Genomic DNA, 14,404 nt, shown 5'->3' with positions numbered 1-14,404 from the left:
TAGAAGGTAGAGCTTGCGATGTTTGAATGTGCACTCCAAAGGAAAGAAAGGAGTTCAGGACAACACTACAACTTTTGGCCCTTGCCAAATGACCATCAGCAGGACAAAACGGAGAGAATTTGGAGTTGGGAGTGGGAGAAATGATGACTTCAGTTTGAAACAAGTTTGATATATCTATTAGACCTCATGTGGAAAAGTCAAATATATATCTGGACATACAAATTTGGAGCTCAACAGAGAGGTCTAAATTAGAATTACCTATTTTGGAATCCCTGGCATATAGTTGGCATTTAAGCTATGAGACTGGGTAAGATCACCAAATAAGAAAGCTCATGACTGAGCACTAGGTCACCCCTCTAGAAAAGTACAGAGAAGAAGAATGGTCAATGAAGCAGCCAGAGAGGGAGCAGTCAGGGTGCAGTACGGGCTGGATGGCAAGTGATAGAGACACGTATCAAGAAGGAGGGACAGCATGGTTAGCTATTCCCATTGCTGCTGCGGGTGAAGTAAGAGAAGAATGCATCAGTAACCCCAAGTGAATACTTGTCTCTATCAGGCCCACCTCCTCCTCCAACCTTTGCAATTAACTATTCTGAAATATAGACATTTGTTTATAATTCAAATAAAAAGTTAGAACAACTACCATTCAATGCCTTCTTTCATTAATGGTAAATGCATTATCAATTTCAATGGAAGATGGGGAAAATTTACTCTGTAAATTCTCTTAGCAATCTAGGATGAAATGACACATCTGTAGCAGAACACATGGATTTATTTGAAGGGTTAGGGACTTTCTTGTCTCATTACCTAACTAGACTTCAATGCTACATGGCCAGTACTTAATCCACCCATCACAAGCTTGAAATGAATTATTTTTTATTTGGTAGACTCAACACATGAATTTTAGCACTTTGTGTACCTATCATACAATATTACACATTGATTCTTACCTTATATAGTACTTAGCATAGACCCTAGGAGGCTACCCATACTCATTCTCTTCTCATTTCTGCTTCCTACACATTCTTCTGGAATTTTTGAAGGCTGTGTAGGTAAGTGAAGGTTATAGGAAAACAAGGAAATCAACCCATCATCTCTGCAGGTGTGCATTTTATAGTTACTTTGATCACTTGGCCATGAGAAGTCACTATGTCATTTATTTGTACTTGAATGGGGAAGTGTCAGAGTTCTTTTGGAAATCAGATCCTAGAGGCCACTTTAGCATTAAAAATTTGAAAGGGATTTTGGTGGAAGAATGTTAGTGAGAGATCTTCATTTAACTGCTCAACCAACTAACAGACATTTCCTGGAATGCAAGGGCTAATTAGGTTTATAGGTTTTCTTTTGGACATATTTAAACAGATTGGTGTATAAATCACCCATGGGTATACCACTACTTATCAACCTAATTTAATACTCCTCATTCATTTAATTAATTAAAGATATCTAGTAGGCATTTCTAAAAGTCTAGAAGATTATTTCATGCACAGACCAAAATATTTTCCATTCCTCATTTCCATTTTGCTTAAACACATTTTAAGCCCTTATGGTGATGCCAGATAATTTTGAAGTAACTTACTGTACCTTAAAAGGTGAAGACACAGACACTGAGAGGGTAAGTTAATTGTCTAAGGTAACACAGGATGATTACAATAAGGGAACTTGGATTCAAACCCACACAAGGGCTCCTGAGTCCATGCTCTTAATTTAAGGAGCCAAGAAGCTCCACAAGTAAGCTTGTTACCTCGAGCATTCCACTTGCAATTACTAATGACTAAGGTTTTTTTCCCTGTAAACTTTGTATAAACTTAAAAATATATATATATTCAGTTTTAGCTGCATGTAGAAGAAGCTCTTCCTAAATGGAGTTTTTCGGTGCTTGGGGTATGTGTATAGGTTGTAGCATATGAAATTACTTTTTATTGTATGTCAGACATTCATATATTGACAATTTCATACAATTCAACCTATCCAGAATAAACCTTAACCATAAAGGATAAGGCAGAGGACATGGCCATGGAACGACTAAATTCAGTATTTTGTCACATGATGCAAGCATAAGCAAGTCATATAACCTCCTTGGTTCTTATTTCTGTCATTGTTAGAGTAAAAAATGGTAAGGTGTATTGATCCCAACTCCTGAGAAATTAGAAGTTTAAAAAATTCTCATCAACTGCAACGTTCAAAACAAACATTATGTACCCTTCCAAATAAGAAAGCCAAAGAGCCCCAATCACAAAAGGTGGATCTTATCAAAGCATCTATATAACTCAAAATATGTTTCCCAGAAAATGTGAAAACAAGCAATCTCGGGAAATCATAACTGAGCTGTGCTTCCATCCAGGAAACTAAGAGCCAATGGTCCCGAAAAGATTCTCATAAAAGATAAAATGGAAGCTCTGAGATCACTGAATTAAAAAAAGGAAAGGTTAAGGGCCTTGCGGTTCTGTTTGAAAACTGAAGCTGCCATGGGCCAGTAGGTTTTGAAATGGGCTTCTTCACAGAGACTTCACTGAGCATCCCACCAGAGGTTGCAGAGATGAGATCACCGTGGTTACCAAAAAGACCTCATAGTCTGAGAAACAAACTGGGGGTTTGGGGGGGTGATGGGGTGAGCCTGGTGGTATTAATGGGGGCAGGTATTGCTTGGAGAACTGGGTGTGATGCATAAACAACGAATTCTAGAACACTGGGAAAAAAAATTAAATTAAAAAAAAAAAAAAGACCTCACAGATGACTAACATGTTCCATGTCGCACAGATGAACACAAGAAAGAGAATTCAAGGGGCACAGTTTTCTTCTCATTTCTGCCACATCACCTTTCTTTTTCTTCTGATCATGAGCCTGAAGGTGAGTAGACCCACCAACTGTTTTAATTAAGTGTATAAATCACACTTTACTTTTCATAATGGGCACCCAATACATCCTAGCCCATATAGGAAAATGATGTCAGAATTACTACCTACTGACTTGGATAGTAAACCAAAACTATGAAAGAAAGCTAGATAGGCCCAATTGAGACATTAAAAGTCTGATCTTCATAGACGACTGAGGCTTTATAACATTTTTAAATGTATTCTATACTCTGGATTAATTTCCTTAAATACCACTCATTCGTTTAAAGAACACTCTTGCCAAATTTGGTTCACTTTTCAGCCTTAGGAGCTAGGCTGATGCTTGGCAGATAAAAATGGGTGTGAGTGTCTGTGTAAAGCTTAGCCAGGACAAAGGCAACATTAAGAGTGAAATTAAAGCAACCCTTTCCTATCTTACGGATAACAGCTTCCTGTCCATTAAATGAAATGATATATGTGAAAGTACTTTATACAACTATAAATCTACAGAGAGCAAACTATGCCTGTACTCTACCTTACAAAGTGAGCAAACTATGCCTGTACAGAGAGCGAACTATGCCTGTACTCTACCTTACAAAGCCCTAAGTATTTTATCTCTAGATGACTAAGATTTTCAATTCAATGTAAAAGCCTGCTATGTTTCCTGGGCTATGACTGTTAATAGGATCTCTAGCAGAAAGTAAATAAAACCAGAGGCCTAAAAATCACACCACCCACACAATACAGTTACAGCATTGCCTTATGCTTTCTTTGGGTCTTGCAATTTATCTGGGACTTATTATTTATTCAACTTATCCAACATGTAGACTTCAAATCCGTATATGGGTATGAATCTCTTCAGGTTTGATTCAACAACTACCCAAAGAATACATATGAATTACAGTTCTCACTGATTCAGGATAAGCAAGAATAAGTTGCTTTAAAGAGTTGAAGACACATGTTTTATTGAATTACACTCCTAATTAGTAAGAACACAGACCACTCCTGCAAACTGAAAGTAATTATTTCAACAAACTGACATTATTCCAAACTGAGACAGTTCATCTAGAAAATGTTATGGTATTTAGATTTCACTACAGATGCCAACAGAAAGAATAAATGTATTTATTATTTACATACACAAAAAGAAGAAACACACAAAACTTTAAAATTCAGTTCTATTAATATATATGCTAATCATATATATATATATATATATATAATCCATGAATATATCCAAATATATATATTCATATATATATATATGAACATAATCCATATATATATGACCCATGAATAGGAATCTGACCATTTAGAACAGAATTAAGACACTATGCAAGATGGTAAACTGGATCTGCCCGATGTTATTATAAAACCATATATATAATTCTATTTTTGGCATATATACATGCCAAAAAATAGAAATACTCAATATTGACTTACTATAGAGTGAGATTTTTTTATTTTTGTTTTTTAAAGGGGGAGGGGCAAAGGGAGAGGGAGAGAGAGAATCAAAAGTAGGCTCCACACCTAGCACAGAACTTGACATGGGACTCGAAATCACAGCCCTGAGGTCATGACCTGAGCTGATAACAAGTCAGAGGCTTAGCCAACTGAGCCACCCAGGCTCCTCTACAGAGTTAGTTTTTAAGCAACTTTTTCTATAGAACTTTAAAATGGTAAGAGTTTAACTTTATGGTTGAAATGCATTGTAATATATATAATAAATAACATCATATGTTGAAAAATTATCATCTTGCTTTTTAAGCCCTGACTCAATTTTTTCTCTGCATCTTGACAGTGCCCAACTATTCCTTTGAAGAGAAGAAAATAATCTTGAAACTCTTCAGGAATTAAAATAAATACCCAAGTTGTAGAGATATCTAAGAAAGAAGTTTTAGCTGCCTCAACTTTACTGTTTGATTAGTAATAATTATACTGGAACAACTATCTAATTGAAGTTTCACATGTAGTAAGCTAAATAGTGTGTAGACCTACAGAGTTGAGCAGGAGGATGCTAGAAGGAAAGGAGAAAAGAAGTGATGTCTCCTCTCTTTCTCTTTCTCTGTCTCTGTCTGTCTCTCTCTCTCTCTCTCACACACACACACACACACACAAATATACACATTTTTTTTTTTTTTTTTTTTTTTTTTAGTTAACATAGAATGTATTACTTGCTTCAGGGGCACGGGTGTCTGAATCATCAGTCTTACACAATTCACGGCACTCATCATAGCACATATCCTGCCCAGTGTCCATCACCCAGCCACCCTAACCCTCAGGGTTTATCCCTGAGGGTTTAAATCAAACCCTCAGTTTGATTCCTGAGATGAAGAGTCTCTTACAGTTTGTCTTCCTCCCAATCCCACCCTACCCCCAACAACGCCCTGCCCTGACTCTAAAATTCCTCATATCAGAAAGATCGTATGATATTTGCCTTGCTCTAATTGACTTATTTCACTTAGCATAATACCCTCTAGTTCCATCCATGTCTTTGCAAATGGCAAGATTTTGTGGATTTTGATGGCTGCATAGTATTCCATTATATATATACACGTGTGTGTGTGTGTGTGTGTGTGTATGTCCATCGACAGATGAATGGATGAAGATGTGCTATGTGTGTATACACGTGTATATATATACACATACACACATAGCACATCTTCATCCATTCATCTGTCGATGGACATCTAGGCTCTTTCCATAGTTTGGCTATTGTGGACGTTGCTGCTATAAACATTTGGGTGCACATGCCCCTTCGGATCACTACACTTGTATCTTTAGGGTAAATACTCAGTAGTGAGACTACTGGGTCATAGGGTAGCTCTCTTTTCAACTTTTTGAGGAACCTCCATATTGTTTTTCAGAGTAGCTGCACCAGCTTGCATTCCTACCAACAGTGTAGCAGGGTTCCCTTTCTCCATATCCTTGCCTACATCTGTCGTCTCCTGAACTTGTTAATTTTAGCCTTTCTGACTGGAGTGAGGTGGTATCTCACTGTGGTTTCAATTTGATTGAAACCTGATGCTGAGTGATGTTGAGAACTTTTTCATGTGTCTGTTGGCCATTACACATACACTCATTTATTGTAAATTGGCATTATACCTTCTGACCTTCCCAAACTTCCCAAACGTCGCAAACTTTTTAGTCTTAGTAGCTATTTAATGGATTCCTTAGGATTTTTCATGTGTATAATCACATTGTCTACAAATAAAAACAATTTTACCTCCTCCTGTTCTACCTACACATCTTTAATTTTTAAATTAGTTTATTTACTTTTTTTATGGTACTGTTTAAGATCTCTGGTGCAAGATTGAATAGAAGTAGTTAAAATGGATATACTCATCTTATTACTGATAATTCACACATAGTCTTCTGCTCTTAAAAATTATGTCAATCATGTGTTTTATTTTGTTTTGTTGATGTGCATTGACAGGTTTTGGTAGGTACAATCTTGTCTTAGTTTGCTAAGCATTTTTATCAGAAATTACTGTTAAATTCTGTAAAACTATTTTTCTGTATTCATTGGCAGTGTTGTATAGTTTTTCTCTTTCATTTGTTTCAATATAGTGAACGACACTGATAGACATTTTTGAGGTTAAGCCATCCTTGTATTCTTGTAAAACCTTCCTAGTCATGATATATTACTCTTTTTAACCTATTGCTGAATTTGATCTGCTAATATTTGGTAAGTATTTTAGTATCTATGGTCCTCTGAAACTAGACTACAGGTTATTTTTTTTTTCCTGGCAGTATCTTTTTCTGGTTTTCATTTGTCTGTTTGTTTGAGGGAGAAAGAGAGATGGGGAAAGAGTAGCAGAGGGAGAGAGAGAGAGAGAGAGAGAATCCTAAGTAGGCTCCACTCCCAGCACACAGCCCAACGTGTGGCTCAACCGCATAACCCTGAAATCATGACCTGAGCTGAAATCAAGAGTCGGACACCCAAGTAATTGAGCCACCCAGGTGCCCCTCTTTATATGTTTTTGATATTAGGATAATTCTGGACTCATTTTGATATCAGGATTTGATATCCTGATATCCTGATTTGATATCAGGATAATTCTGGACTCAAAGTACTGGGAACTGTTCTGTCCCTTTCATATGATTTTAAAGAATCTGGTATTTCATCCATAGATGATTAACAAAATTCACTAACGAATACATTTGGACCTGGAATTTTCTTTGTGGGAGAAATTTTAACTACAAATTCAACTGTACTATATTTAGGGCTTCACAGGTGTTCCACATTATTTTTTTCAGTTTATTAATATGTATCTTTCAAGGATTTGTCCCTTTCACCTAGTGTTATGAACTTCCATGACATAAAGTTGTTCACAGTATTAACTTATTACAACTCTAATTCCAAAGAAAACGTTGTGGTGTCTCCCTTTTATCCTTTTATTCTCTTTTTTATTAAAGATTTTTTTAAATTTATTTATTTGACAGACAGGGATCACAAGTAGGCAGAGAAGCAGGCAGAGAGAGAGGAGGAAGCAGGCTCCCTGCTGAGCAGAGAGCCCGACGTGGGGCTCAATCCCAGGACCCTGGGACCATGACCCAAGCCGAAGGCAGAGGCTTTAACCCACTGAGCCACCCAGGTGTCCCTCCCTTTTATTCTTAATATTGATAACTTGTTTTTCTTTTTCTTTGCTCAATCTAGCTAAAGATATAGCAATTTTATTTTACTTTCTAGAAATTTTATTTTCCTCCACTTTTTCTGCTTTAACTTCAATGATTTTTGTTTTTACCTATATTATTTTCATCTATGCATTTTGGGTTCAATTTTCTCTTCTTTTCCTAATTTAACATTGAACTATTTTATTCCCTAACATTAAGTTTTTAATGTTTTATTTTCCCAGAAGTATTACTCAGCTGCATTCCATATATTTTGATATCGTGCTCTCATTTTCATTCATTTCAAAAATTTTTTAAGTTTCCTACTGAGTTCTTCTTTGATCTATGTACCATTTGGTAGTGTATTTATTGTTTCACTTACAATTAATACTAATTGTAATTAAATAATTGTAATTGTAATTAAATAAACACTAATTTATACTAATTTTCAGGTATTATTTTGTTGCTGATTTCCATTAATTCCACTGTTGCCAGAGAACACATTAATATGTTGTCAGTTATTTAAAATTTGTTGAGAAAAGCTGAACAGCCCCAACACATATGATCTGGAAGTGCCAGTTAAATCAAGTGGGTTGTGGTACTGTTCAGTCTTCCCATTTTTAAAAACAAATTTTTCTACAGTACACAGACTGTGTATAGCAGTCGGTTGAGCATCTATTGGTTTCAGCTCAGGTTGTGACCTTGGGGTCATGGGATTAAGTCCAGTGAGTCGCTCTGGGCTCAGCAGGGACTCTGCTTGGGACTCTCTCTCTCTCTCCCTCTGCCCCTCCCCACTATGCTCATACTCTCTCTCTCTGTCATAAATGCTTAAAAATTTTTTTTTAATTCTATTTGTTCTACTAATTACCAAAATGCAAGTAAAGATGAGAAGAAAAAGAACAGTTTGACAATACCAGAAGTTTGTTGGTATGGGTATGAGAAAATACATAGCTGGCAAGAGGAAACAGCATTATAATCACCATGCAGAATAATCTGATAATATGTAATAAATATGAAGGAAGATGGTACGTCCATAGTCAACACATTACTGATAGGTACCTACCTAAGAGAAACTCTCATACATGTGCACTCAAAACTCACATAAAGATGATCATCATTATACTGGTTATAACTCCAGGAGAGAAAAACTAAAGGGGAGGGTGAGGTGGATGAACATCTATCAATAGGGGGATGGATAAATAAACTCTACTGTACACAAACATACACTGCAGTTTAAAGGATAGACAAGATGTGCTCGCTTCAGCAGCACGTAGACTAAAACTGGAATGATACAGAGAACACTGGCAAGGCTCCTGTACAGGGATAACAAGCAAATTCATGGAGCATTCCATATTTTTAAAAATTAAATTAAAACAATGCAAAAATGCAACATGAATTTTTAAAAGCCAAGTTATAGAAAGATGTGTACAGTATGATTCCATTTGTGCAAATGTTTAAAATACAAAACACTGTTACAGATTTTTATGGATGCATACCTATTTAATATAATTATTAAAGCATGGATGGAAAATATGTATACAAATTTGAGAACATGGGTTACATCTGGGGACTCAAGAAAATAAGATGGTTGTGGAAGAGTACCACAAGGGCTTCAATACCATGTGAAAATCTCAAAATAAAAATCTTGAGCAAAAAATGCTAAAATGTTGGGACACCTGGGTGGCTCAGTTGGTTAAGCGGCTGCCTTCGGCTCAGGTCATGATCCCAGCGTCCTGGGATCGAGTCCCACATCGGGGTCCTTGCTCGGCAGAGAGCCTGCTTCTCCCTCTGCCTCTGCCTGCCACTCTGCCTGCCTGTGCTCGCTCTCTCTCTCTCTGGCAAATAAATAAATAAAATCTTTTTTAAAAAATGCCAAAATGTTAACATTCATGAAACCTGGGTGTTAGCTCTATTTAATCTCTGTGCTTTTCTGTACACTTGAATAGTTTTATAATTAGAGATTTAGGTACAGCTTTGAATACTAAAAGATTAATAGAAAAATAGGCAATGCTTATGTGCGTGTAATCCACAGAAGAAAGGTGAGTTAGGGAAAGAAACATAAAAAATTTGTAAAATATGTCTTAATACAAAAGGAACATTAGTATTCACTATGGATGAAGATATGAAGAAAAGGGCAATCTTAGGTGCAACAGATGAGAGTGTAGACGGGTCTAGCATTTTTGGAAGGTGATTTGGCAGATGTATCAAATTTTCAGTATGAGGTGCCTGGGTGGCTCAGTCATTAAGCATCTGCCTTCAGCTCAGGTCATGATCTCAGGGTCCTGGGATAGAGGCCCACAGCGGCCTCCTTGCTTGGCAGGAAGCCTGCTTCTCCTCTCCTGCTCCCCCCATTGTATTCCCTCTCTCTGTGTGTCTCCCTCTATCAAATAAATAAATAAAATCTTAAAAAAAAATCAGTATGATAAGACCTGTGTTGCCTCCCCCTTCAAAGATAACTTTTCCAGGAATATCCCTGGTATTTACACTCATATAGGTGTACAAAGATCTATGTAACTGATTGTGGGATTGCAAAATTAGTGTTATTTGTGGTAGTGTAAAAATGGTACCAACCTAAAGCCTGGTAACATGGGAAGATTTCTTAATGGCCACTACCAGGGAGAATTGAGGTGAGAGGCATCTACAATATAGTCGATGCAAAGATCATCCCCGAGAACTGTGTTGTGCATGTGTAAAGCTTCATGTAGCAGACTTACTACCATGTACCATTCCAGGCTCTTCTCTCCAATAGTGATTCTCAGTTGGTCTATTTGTATCCCTACTACAGGGATGAGGTGCAGAATCTGGCAATGTCTAGACACATTTTTGGCTGTCCTGATGGGGTATCTAGTGGGCAGAGACCAAAGATGCTATTAAACATTCGACAAATGCACAAAACAGTCCCACACAACAATTATCCTACCCTAAAGGTCATTAGTGGCGAGGTTGAAAAATTCTGATCTGGGAGTAATTTATTTGCATTATTTCTCTAATCTCAACTACAACCATATGAAATAGGAAATATTTTTCCCTGTTTTAAATATCAAGCAGAATGTCAGAGAGATTAAATATTTTACCAAAAGTAACAGAATTAATAGATGCAGAGCTGCTTGCTCTTAACTAAGAAGTTACATTAGCATTTTAAGTAAATTATTGTGGTCTCATATTATGGAATATTATATGACTCTTTAAAAATTTACATAAATGGCATAAAATGATTTTGAGGCTACAAACTTATAGAAGATATATGTAATGTATATAGCTAATAAAATAGTAGTATTCCAAATGAATAAAAATCTGCCATTCACTTAACAAAAAAGTTACAGAAGACACATAATATATAATCCCATTTATATTACATAAGCAAAGTTAAGTATATGAAAATACCAGAAATATTATTTACCTATGACCCTATCTACATACCCAAAGAAAATCCTAAGAACAGAATTTTCCTGAAAAGCTAACGCTTTCATAAAAATTCATTTGAAAAATCTCAACATGAAAGTAATATATAAAAATTTGCCATGATACAAAGCAAATGGTGATGGTGTGATCTCCAGAAATGTAAATAAGAGGTCCATGATCAGCAGGACAGGATGGTGTAGACGGTAATGGACAGTTACAGAGATGTCATGGAACATCGTCAATAACAGTTCTTGGTTCTCACAAGTTCTATTGCAACGTAAATAAGTGTTTAGAGTAGCACTTAACTGAAATTTTGCAAATCTATATATAATATGATGGAAATTTTTTTTTGGATCATTGTGTTCTCTGGGAATTAAGAAACTTAGTAGTTCTCTTAATTTGGAACAATAAAAGTAACAAAATACCCCACACAAAGTATCTTCCATTACGTGTATATGGTACAGAAAAATGAAAATGGTGAGGGGATAATTCAACTTGACACCTAACATGGCGTCTGGATGACTGAAGGCCCTTAAATTGACAGAATTCATGAGGTGAGTCACTTTTGCCTGGAAAGAGTTTTTAACTACAAATTCAATTTCTCAATAGAAATAATGCTGTTCCGGAGCACCTGGTTGGCTCAGTCAGTTAAGTGTTTGACTCCATTTCAGCTCAGGTCATGATCATAGGATCCTGAGATTGAACTCTGCGTCAGGCTCTGTGCTTGGCAGGGAGTCTGCGTCAGATTCTTTCCCTCTGCCCCTCCAAACCTTGCTCAAGCCCTGCCCCCACCCCCACCTCTCTCAAATAAATAAATATTTTTAAAAAGAGAGAGAGAAGGAGAAAGAAAGAATGCTGTTCAGATTTACTAATTTTTCTTCAGGGAGCTTGGGTGTTTTATGACATTATTTGTCCATTTTGTCTAAGTCACTGAATTTATTGTTACAAAGTTGTTCATTATAGTCCCTTGTTATCCCTTTCATGCCTACTGCATTTGTAATAATATCCTCACTCTATTCTCTATTTACATTGAGCATTTGTGTTTTTTACCTTTTTTCCTTAAAAAATCATTTATCGATTATTTTTATTTTTAAACGCACCAAGTTTTTAGCTCTTCAGCAAATTCTAGCCTCCTCAACTCCTCTCATATCCCAATCCTGTCTTTTTAATTCAGTAAAAACCCCGGGATCAAGTTTTGTTCCTTCAGTGCCACAGCCTTCCTCAGGCTGTAAACTGGGACATATGCTTGGATTCTTCATGGGTATCTTTTCTCTCAGAAATGACTGCCATGTGCTACTGTTTGCCCGATGCCTGAAAAAAACCACTGTTAATTCACGTAGTTTGCTTGATATTCTAGCTCCTGTTTCATCATGGCTGGAAGTCAAAGTTCTAGGAGTTCCAATAAAACTTTTTTTTTTTTTAATTTAGATTAAGTTTGTAGTCTCACATTCAGTCAGGACCATGTCCTTTCTTTCTTTCTTTTTTTTTTTTTAATTTAATTCACTTATTTGATAGAGAGACAGCAAGAGAGGGAACACAAACAAGGGGAGTGTAAGAAGGAGAAACAGGCTCTCCACGGAGCAGGGAGCCTGATGCAAGGCTCAATCCCAGGACCCAGGACCTGAGCCAAAGGCAGATGCCTAATGGTTGAGCCACCCAGGTGTCCCTAAAATTTTTTATTCTACTTGGAAACTTTTCAAACCAAATATTCCATGAAAATGACATGATATTAAACACAAAACAACAGAGATGATGACACTCAGGTTTAGAAGAGCCTAGAGTTCACCTTCTACTCTTAACCCTCCCCTTCATTCTCCCTCACTCCAAAACCTGAAACCTGGCAACTTCTGAAAGAACACTTCAGAACTTCATAGTCCTGCAGAACTCAATCTTCAAATCACTTCCATACAGAGTATTAACTTTCAAACCAGGCACACCTGGATTTGATTCCAAGCTTACTTCCTTGGAGACCTCAAGCAAATTCCTCAACTTCCTGATCAACAAAATGGGTATAAGGACACCTTCCTCACAGGATTACTATAAAAACTACTCAGGTAACTCTTAAAAACCACCAGGTACAATGTCCCAAACTGAACTGACTCATAAATTATCATTCTGTTTGTAGCTATTGTCACAGTCATTGCTGACTGTCATAAGAGAGATAAAGAATTCTATGCATTCCAAAGAACAAAACCAAGATTAATTCCAAGATCCCAGGATTTTCCAAAAGCATTTTCTAACAATGAAACTGGCAAGTGACATTAATAAATTCTTTGGTTTCAGAAGTGTTTATGGTATTGGACTCTGACAGGCAAATTTTTTAAAGAAAATCCCTCTACTGTGTGCTAATTTATTGTTTTAAACTTTTGAGAATACTAATACAAGAACAGCAACTAGAAGGAGTAAGGAAAGATAGGTTACATTAAAAATCAGTAATTTCTGGGAGCTTGGGAGGCTCAGTCAGTTAAGCGTCTGACTCTTGATTTCAGCTCAGGTCAGGATCTCAGGGTCGTGAGATGGAGCTTCTCTCTCTCCCTCCCCCTTACTCCTCCCCCAACCCTCTCTGGGCCTCTCAAAAAAACTAGTAATTTCTAATATGTCAAATTCTTTTCTTATATCTACTCCATGTCAATTTCTACCCTATACCTTGGATCAAAGAATTAAAATGATGTGAATGTTATACATCTCTGATAAATAAAACTGAAGTAACAAAAGATTTTCACCATGTACACATGCATGCTCACACATGCACTCACACATACACATAGACACAGAACACACACACAAACACACACACACACACAGGTGTGACTTTGAATTTTACCTCCTAGCGTTACCAGCTGCTTGATATGGGTGATTTACTCAATATCCATAAGCTTCAGCATCTCATCTATAAAATCAATCAAGAGCGTGTATCTTAGTGGGTTTCTATGAAAATCAGCCATGCTGTATGGCAATATGAGTGTGAGTGTGAGTACAGGGTATCAAGGTGCTCAGTAAATACAGGTATTATATACTGAGCCTAGAGTCTTTCTTTTTAAAAATTGATGCAAATAGAATTCTATTCGCCAATCTTTATTGATCTGAAAAAGAAAAAGGTAGAGGTGTCACCTGCTTCCTGCCCTTGTAGGTATGATTAATAGAAAAGTCCAATACCTCTATTTCTTGCAGGCATGTCTCTTGTATACCACTGCCAGGGTATGGAAAGCTACTCACACCTATGCATTTGTTGGAGCAGGTCACTTATTTTCTAAAAATGTGTAGACATACCACAATCAAAAGATTTTGTAAATGCAGCTTATAAACTATAAAGTACCTTACAGACCTGTTATTATCACAATTATAACCATTGATAGCATTATGGAGGTCCTTCATTATCTTCTTTGGCACTTACATTGTATTTTTTTAAGTCTCCAAGACTAATTTATTGGAATCCATTTCAGAATTACAGGAATGGGAGGGAATATAAGCACTGAACAGAACTGAGTGTGTATCTTCTAGTGGAATGGGTAATGGAAAGAAATGAGAGAAGGATTAAGTAGACGGTTGATTAC

The 14,404-nt window shown here is 36.6% G+C and overlaps 1 protein-coding gene and 1 non-coding gene across 2 annotated transcripts in view; one reads left to right on the top strand and one right to left on the bottom strand.

The window, feature by feature from the left end:
- Positions 1-14,404, bottom strand: part of ADAMTS19 (ADAM metallopeptidase with thrombospondin type 1 motif 19) — a 273,564-nt gene that overhangs the window by 242,074 nt on the left and 17,086 nt on the right. The gene's annotated exons all lie outside the window — the stretch shown is intronic.
- Positions 8,700-8,806, top strand: LOC125101419 (U6 spliceosomal RNA). Its single transcript, XR_007127832.1, has one exon. It is a non-coding gene; the product is annotated as a U6 spliceosomal RNA (small nuclear RNA).

The sequence above is a fragment of the Lutra lutra genome, chromosome 5, assembly GCF_902655055.1.
Source record: "Lutra lutra chromosome 5, mLutLut1.2, whole genome shotgun sequence".
Classification (NCBI taxonomy): Eukaryota; Metazoa; Chordata; class Mammalia; order Carnivora; family Mustelidae; genus Lutra; species Lutra lutra.
The sequence above is the reverse complement of the archived record's forward strand: the minus strand, read 5'-3'. Positions and strand labels throughout refer to the sequence as shown.